This window comes from Pinus tabuliformis, chromosome 3_1 (genome assembly GCF_031772625.1).
Source record: "Pinus tabuliformis cultivar Carrire ecotype Pingquan chromosome 3_1, CPIR1, whole genome shotgun sequence".
Taxonomy (NCBI): domain Eukaryota; kingdom Viridiplantae; phylum Streptophyta; class Pinopsida; order Pinales; family Pinaceae; genus Pinus; species Pinus tabuliformis.
The window spans coordinates 93766866-93775852 of record NC_142301.1 but is presented as its reverse complement, the minus strand read 5'-3'; positions in this window follow the sequence as shown (position 1 = coordinate 93775852).

Below are 8987 nucleotides of genomic sequence, written 5' to 3'. Positions count from 1 at the left end.
TTAAGGAAGAAATCTGTATAATGAATCAAAGAGAAAATGAGAGTCTTGAGGATCTAATAGAGAGGTTCATGTATAATGCTAAGAGGGAAAAACTACATCATTTATGATCTGACACACTAAAAACCCTCTTACTTAGAAAAATTAGAGATGAATGGATTAATCTCGTTAAATTCATGAATAGAGGTGATGTATACCAATTATCATTTGAGGAAATTTGTGAAACATGCAAACACATATCAAGAAGAAAAGCAAGATTAGGTAAATCAACATCAAGTTCGGTAAGTCAAGCTAAACTTGGAAATTTGTTTGATGATTTTAAAACAAAAATTCTTAGAAATCTAACAAGTAGAAATGTAAGAATGCAAGATGAAGGAAAAGAAAATGTTGATATTTGTGTTGCAGAATCACATGATGTTAAACATTGTTCATCATTACCAAGGTTGAAGGAAGTTTACCAAGAGGACAATGGAGCAAGTCAATTTCCAATGTAGTTATGTTAGGTAGCTCCAAGAGGACTGTGGTAGCCTATTCAGCTTGATATGATGCAAGAGCGTATTTCATAATTTCAAGGTTATGCATATCCACCTCAAAGTAATTGGAACACACATTTTCCTTGGCAACATTGGCCATCTCAACCCAAAAACTAATCTTGGCAACAAGGTTGGCACAGAACTTATGGGATCCATCCACAATATCCTCAGTATCTTCCTCAATATCCTCCATACCAAACTCGATGCTATCCTTACCATTCACCTCCACCACAACCACAACCCCATCCACATCCATCTCAAATATACACTCCCACTCAACTACCTGTACCACCATTTCCAAACCCACACATTGAAGTAGCTCAGCCGACTTACAATGCTGAGGTACAACACTTCCAAACATCTCCTCTTGAGATCAATGGTAGTCACCATAGCTCAGGAAGAGTTTTGCAAAAAGAGATTATCTTGATATCATTGAAGGACCACATCCAGAAGAAGAAGATTTAAATATGAAGACCACAAAACCATGGGTTGCGATTGATGAAGAGCAGACATCAAAATTAGAGATCGAGAGAACTCCCTCATGGTTACCATCAAATCCTCCATGTATTCAAGAGATCAATCAACAAAAAGGGGAAGGCTTGAAGGTCATGGTAGAAGAAGACATAAAAGATGATCTAAATCAACAAGTGGACTGGAGGCATCACAACTATATTGAAATATGGTTCCAGATAGTCACTAAGTTGCAGAATCACTCTCTTCCTCAACTATGCTTTATCCTTTCAAAGTCAAATCATTTGGTGTCTAAAATCCAGGTACATGTCAAAGCATACATTTCATGCCTCCAAATCATTTTGTTTGTCATCTTGATGTGAAAATGGCTCCATTTGAAGTATTCTTATACTTGAAAGTGATTTTTTTTTCAATTAGGGTAGGGTGGAAGAAGAAAAAAATGAAAAATATGAGAAAAAAAAAATCTAAGGTGAAAACCTCCTTGGAGGCACCTCAGATTGGCTCATTGATTAAAAACCTCCATTATGTAGTCAATGGGTTGAAAAAAAAAGAAAAAAAGACAAAAAAGAAGATCCTAGGTGAAAACCTCCTTTGAGGTGCCTCGCAAACCTACTAGTTGAAAGCCTCAATGAGGCAACTAGTAGGCCTAAAAAAAAAAAAAATACTTGCTCCATGCAACATGTGCAAGCAACTAGTCCTCTCAATCCATCCATCTCTTGACCAACAGAGAATAAAGAAAAAAGAAAAATAATAGTCTTAAGTGAAAACCTCCTTTGAGGCACTTGAGACATGATTATTATTTGAAAACCTCTAGAAGGTAGTCATTGAGCTTGGAAAAAAAAATAGAAATAGAATAAAGCTCTAGAGTAAAACTGCTTATAAAGTCTCGAAAATAGCTTGTACCATATTCCCCAACTCAATGTCTCGTTGAAGTTGATTTACCTACATGGGTTGTATAATAAGAAGATGATGATTGTGACCTTTCGTCACCCTATCTTGTGTGTGCCATAGAAACATCTCTTAGCAACAAGCAGGTTGGTGAAGATGACTTAATTGATTTTTTTTTTGCAAAATCAATATCCTATTGCTATGAAAATTAATGGGCTGAAAGAGGGGTTATCCCTAGGAAAACCTAGTTGTTCCAAGGATAATTTGTGAGGAGAATTATTGATTTTTGATTCTAATTAGAACATCATAAAAATGGTGGAAATCAACCCCTCTAAACTATTAAATATCAACTCCTCACTTTCAGCTAATAAAGAGGATCAATTGCTCATTGTCTTGAGGCAACACATTAATGCATTTTCATGGGATTACAGGGGTATGAAAGGTATACATCCATTTTTATACACCCATCACATATACATAAAAGAATATCATAAGCCCATTCACTAACATTAAAGGAAAATGAATCTTTCTTTAAAGGACATTGTTAAAGAAAATTGCATAAAGTACTTGATGTAGGATTCATCTATCCAATTTCAGATAATGAATGGGTATATCCTTTGGTTATTATTCCCAAAAAGAATAGAAAATGGAGAATTTGTGTTGATTATAGGGAACTTAATAAAGCCACGAGAAAACATCATTTTCCCTTTCTCTTCATAGACCAAGTCCTTTATGTTCTTGTCAAGAAAAATATATTTTCCTTCATGGATGGGTTTAGTGGGTATAATTAGATCCAAATTAGCTCTGATTATCAAGATAAGACAACTCACTTGTCCTTGGAGGGATTTTTCTTATAACATCCTTCCATTTAGCTTATGTAATCCCCCTCCCACCTTCCAAAGGGTTGTGCTAAGCACATTTTATGATCTTCTATATAATTCAATATAAATTTACATGGGTGACTTCACACTGTATGGGAATGACTTTCAAGAATCTCTCTCCAACCTTAGAAATATATTTCCAAATATGTGGCGATGAACCTCTCCTTAATCTGTGAACGTTTTTTGTTCCTAATGAATGAGGGAGTTGTTCTATGACATTTCCTCTCCTTAAAAGGGATTCAAATGGATCCTAGTAAGTTAGAAATCACCAACCACCTTCCTATACCTCAAAAATAAAGAGATGTCATAAGTTTATTAGATCTTTCGGGATACTATTGGAGGCTTATGAATGATTTTAGTAAAATTTCCTCTCCTTTGTTTTCCTTGCTAACCAAAGATGTTGAGTTTTGTTCGACAAATCCATGTCAGAAATCATTTGAGAGCATAAAGGAAAATTTAATAACAACACATGTTCTTAAAGGTCTTAGTTTCATATTTTCCTTTCACTCTTAGAAAATTATATATTATGAAGCAATGGAACACATAAAATATTGCAGAAATATAAACACAGAAAATGCATAAAGCCAGAGAGACACAGATATATGTGGTTCAACCAGTTTGGGCTACGTCCAAAAACCAGTCCTTCCTTTCTATTATCTAGCAAAATGAAGAGACACAACCTACAACAAATCCGTTGTAATATCCTCTGTTTCTCTCAGAGTATCACCTCTCAATCCATCCATCTCTTGAATTGGTCATGCCTAGTCAAAAGAAGTCAAATTTTGACTTTCTCCTACTTCGCTCAAATGCTCCAACAAGTCCAAGGCCATGCCAATCCATCACCATTATCTATTTTCACCATCCACCCATCATTCTCAAGCTTGTACCACTCATTTCCCTTGTCCTAAAAAACTACAAGATGCTCTATTTTACTACATGATACAAAATACATAGAGCATAATTTTTTTCACCATAACTTGAAAACCGTGCATCCATTTGAAAAGTTGTTTCAAGGGTAGATGAATATGGATGATGGTAACATGCTTAAGAAATTTCAGTAAATTCCAATGCATGGTTCCCAAGAAATTTGCCTCCATCACCTTCTGCCATTTTTGCATTTTCTCAATATCTGTGTATCCATTTAAAAAATTGCTTCATGGGGAGATGCATATGGATGATAGTAACATGCCCAGGCAATTTCAGCAAATTCCAGTGCACAATTTCCAAGAAATCGACCTCCATCACTGTCAGCCATTTTTAGATTTTCTCGAGATCTGTGCATCCATTGACCAAACATTTTCTACGGGGAGGTGCATAATGATGATGGCAACATGATCAAAACGTTTCAGCTCAATCCAGTATACTGTTTGGGAGATATGGACAAAACAAGTCGTTGTCCTATAAACCTACAGGATACAGAACAACACCTATAGGATTGGCGATGAGCAGTTTTAAAGGAGATCCAGAGGTCATAGAAGCTCCTCTAGATCTTAGCAGCAGCATTAGGATCATCAACATCACCATCCAACACCTACACATCAACATCAACTCAGCAGCAACATGCATGTCTCTCCAACAACCATTAGGTAGGTACAGGTATGCAATATTCTTGACCTCTTTTCTTGAGCGTATTATAGTTATAAATTTTTTGTCAATACATGAAAGATGAGGTTTTATAAGCTAAGGATTGGTCAGCAGTATCAGCTAGTTAATTTCAACTCACTCTTTCACTCATGCAATGTTGAAAAGTCAAATTATGAAGGGTGATGATTTCAAGGAATGAGGAAAACAATTAAAAGAAGAAATTTTTGCAAAGGCCGAGGTCACCACAGCACTCCAAGCCCTCCATCCACTTCATATTCACTATCTATTCATCATTCATCCATCCCATTTCATTCTTGAAAAAAAAAAAACCAAAGAGAGAATCCTCTCCATTTTCATGAAATTTCCATTTGCAGGTCAGTGAAAAGGACGATCAAAGAGAAAATGAGGATCACAAAGAGACCCCTGTCACTCACATTTTTATTTTACCACTCATTGCAATTCATTCCTCCACCATTTTTGTCATTTTTTCCACTCCCTTACTTCAGTTTATAAAGGGACTGTGTTTTCTACATGATGATCCTGTAGGAATTACAGTGACCCAAAAATCCTACAGAAGCTGTCCAAGTGGCGGAACAAAGTAGCAGAAGGTTGATAAGGATATGGAAGGCCTTGCTAAACAAAAAAGTTATTCAAAAACTTATCTTGAATAAGGGCAAGAAAGCTATCTAATGGGCTCAAGAAACAATGATTTTTCTTTGAATAAATATGTTTTTGGGTTTGTCCTTGCAGAGCTTACAACCAAGATTCTTATTGCAAAAGAGAGAGGCCACTAGGGCCATGGTTGAGGCACAATGAGGTCACTAAGTTTCTCAGAGGATGAGCAACACTTTCAGTAGGGGGGTATGATGGGCCTCTAAATTAGACATAAATTATGGCCCATGCCTCTAATTTAAAACATAAATTAAGGCCTATGACCATTCTTCAGCACATTAAACCTCTCTTTTTGCATTAGATGATTTCTTTTTAACTTTAATATATTCATTAGCAAGGTTTATGAATAATTGAATATTTATGCCTAATATTATTTATTTTTTGTGTGGAATAATATGAGAATATTAGGCAAATTATGAAGAGTTGGAGGAGGAGATAATTTAGGGACTTGTTCCCTACTACTAGAGGATCAATAATAAATAATAAATTCAACAAGATATTATGGAATTATGGCACAAATTGTGGAACTCCAATGATTGAGAAAATCTATGAATGTGTTCCACTAATGAAGGGAGTAGATCTACTAATGAAGGGAGCAGATCCACTAATCAATGGATTTCAGTGGGGAATGATTCCTCCACTCAATGGGAATGATTCGTAACAATTTTGTATAAGTACCAAGTCGAATTTGCCTCTAGGGAATGATTGAGAAAATCGAGGAATGCGTTTCATGCCATTTAATGCAAATTCCTAGTATTGGGGATTAGATCCACTAATCCAGGGATTTTGGTGGGGAAAGATTTATCCAGTAATGGGGAATGATTCCTAATCATTTTGTATAAGTACCAAGTCGAATTTTCCTCTAGGGATAGATTTTCATTAGTGTTATTGTAGAGAGAGCTTGTATTCTTGCAGCTCCATTGTATTTTCTTGCAGGGCTGTAATTCTATTGATGAAAATAATGAAAATTGGTGTTATGTTCAGCTTCTAAATCTTGTTCTCCTCCATAGGTCTCTGAGTTTCCTTGGGCTTGGCTATCTCAGGAACCTCAAACGTCCTTTTGTATCATTTTCTTTCCCTCTTTTCATTGCTTATTCATATGCATCTCTTGTTTTTATTTCTTTCTATTTTTGCATTTAGAATTAAAGATTTGTTGTTATAGGATTGAGTTAAATGGTTCATGTAAGTTATTTTGTAAGATCACAAGAATTATTTAATCCTTGGAAAAGCTTTGGAAATTTATAGTAATCATTGAGCTGCTTGGATTAGTCTTCTTATTCCCAAATCTAGATTGATGGACTTCCTTTTTAGCAAAGAATAGTAAATTCTTGCTATTTTTTAGAGCATCCTAACGAGCATCAATCAAATTGATTCCACTTGCATTGGATCACAAAAACATTCTAGTTCATAACAAAAATTACCCCATTGCATTTTCACTTGATTTGGTTAGGCATTTCTTAGATTTACTAGCTCATCAGTTCTGAAATTTCTAGATTTTCGACTAGTAATGTTTTTTACTTTTTTTCGCATGGGTTAACATAGGTATTTTTGAGTGATTCCACTTGGAATAGGGACTTAAGACATCCTGGTTAATAAAAAATACTGTCCCATCCTATTTGGATTTGATTTGCTTGGTCATTAAAATTTCATCATTTCACAAGGAAACTTCTCCAAGCTTTTTGAGCGAATCCATCCATCTCTCGACTTTGGTTTTGAGTTCTAAGTGATGCTAGGAATTTTCCCACTCCATTCTACCCATCACACACCTTTCCTATGCCTCCCATCACCTCCAAAACCTCACATTTTTCTCTCGGCTATATGTTGTAGGTTGATTGTAATTCCTATAGGATCATCCTGTAGGTTTCTAGTACATCCTTTAGGTTTTCCTGAAATGGCCTGTTTTGAGGCCAAATTGAGAGAAAACATACAGGAAGTCACCAATAGCCTCCCAAGGGTCTCCCACACCATCCAACCATCTCATAGCCCTTCCATACAACCTCCAACATCCTTAATTCACCTACCACATCACCAAAAGAAATTAGTTTGCATACTTGATTTTGCATGCAGAGACAAAAAGAGAAAAACATATTTATTTCATTCCCTTTTCTTGCACATTAGTGATATTTGAGGCTTCTTAATTCCATGCTTATATAGTAGCATTTGGTTCATGATAATTTAGCATTATTGCAAAGCATAGTTTCTCGGCAATTAATTAGGAAATAGTGTGATTTAACATTGAATTTCCGTCTATTTCCTTGTACTTTCTTTCTTGCAATAGGTTAAGGTTCCATTATAAAAGCATTTCATTTTCTGCAATTAGTTTAGGATTTGAATTTAGTACATGCACTCCATTACATCATGACAGCAAATGAAGGACACATTGTATGCCGCACATATAGTACCGACATCTCTTAAGTTTGTACGAATCCCAGGTTGATAATTAAATTTGGTAGCCTTGGAAGTTGCAGCATTCTTGTTGCAATACAGAGGCTCATCAAGTTGGTGCTCCTAAATCCAAGGTTGGTGCCCTGACAAGATAGGGTTGGTTCCCTAAAGGTTAGAGCCTCACAAAATACCAAGTTGGTTCTTGGAAACGGGTTGGAGCCCTATATATATTGTACCTGATTTATTGTAACAATTATATTAATAAAACTATTTATTCCTATTGTTCATTTTGTGTTCTACATATAATTGATTTAACTTGTAAAAGTAACAATTGAAAATACTCGAATGGCAACTCACTGAGATGAAAGATCAAAGTATAGTAGGAAAATAGCAAAGAATTACAGATCAGTCTTCATAGAATGAAGAAAGAGAGGTATACACAGGTTCACCATTGACCAAGCTGCGTATACATGTAGGTTCACTGTAAAAAAGTCGCGTATACGTACACACACTCTTTCACAGAAAGAAAAGCGTGTATACCTTGGAGAACTAAGTTTTTGTTCCAAAGTATTTGGTCCATGGTATTTTGATCCATGGTATTGGTCCAAGGTATTTGGTCCGAGGTATTGACCCTAGGTATTTGGTCCAAGGTATTGGTCCTAAGTGGTTTTGGTCCATGGTAATGAGAAAGGCCTAAAACTATAAAAGGAGGAGAAGATCATTAGGCCAAGGTGTGCAAGTAATGAATATCTGATCAAGTGTGAGTTCTAGTATACGGGTTATTGGGTTATGGTGCATTGCTGGATCTAAACCAAGGATGAACCTCAGATGATGATGAGGGATCAGATCTAATGATGGATCGAGATGTTAAGGCATAAAATGAACTATCATTATGTGTTTTTTCTCATGTATATTCTAGATCTGAATTCTGACGCATATATTATTCCGTAAATGATATCATCTGGGTATAACTAAAGTCTGGCATATCTGCAGAACTCTGAATTTATATTTGCAGATGTATACGCTAGTTAGCTTTGAGAAAAGCATGTGTACACGTAGGTTCGACACATGGAAGTAGAGTATACCTTATAAAATATGTTTCAGTTGTTTCTCTTTACTGTTGTAGATTTATGGTTTTGGTTTGGGTTCTGGTTATTGTACTCTAGTGACAATATTCTGAATGATTAGATTGATGGGTTGTCTAAGAGAATGATTGATTCGGTTATGGTTGGTTCAAAAGGTGATTGGTTGATGAAGATATATTTTATGATTGAATGATTTTGTTGATGGATCCAGTTTGGAAACTTATGAAATGCGGTCCTTGGAAGAAAAGAGAAGGTCATAGCCTTTTGTAGGTCGGCGCCTATGTACTAAGAAAACATATCGGCTAGTGCAGGAGCTAGGGGGTTGTATCTCCCTTCTAGGAGAAGCTGGAGAATGAGAGAAGGTTGTAACCTTCTACATGGAGAAGCCTGCATACTGGTATAAGTCTACACTAGTACAAAAATTGTAAACATATTTTTCTTATTATTAAAAGAAGACAGAGACGACAGTAGCAGGTGGTTTTCACCCACAT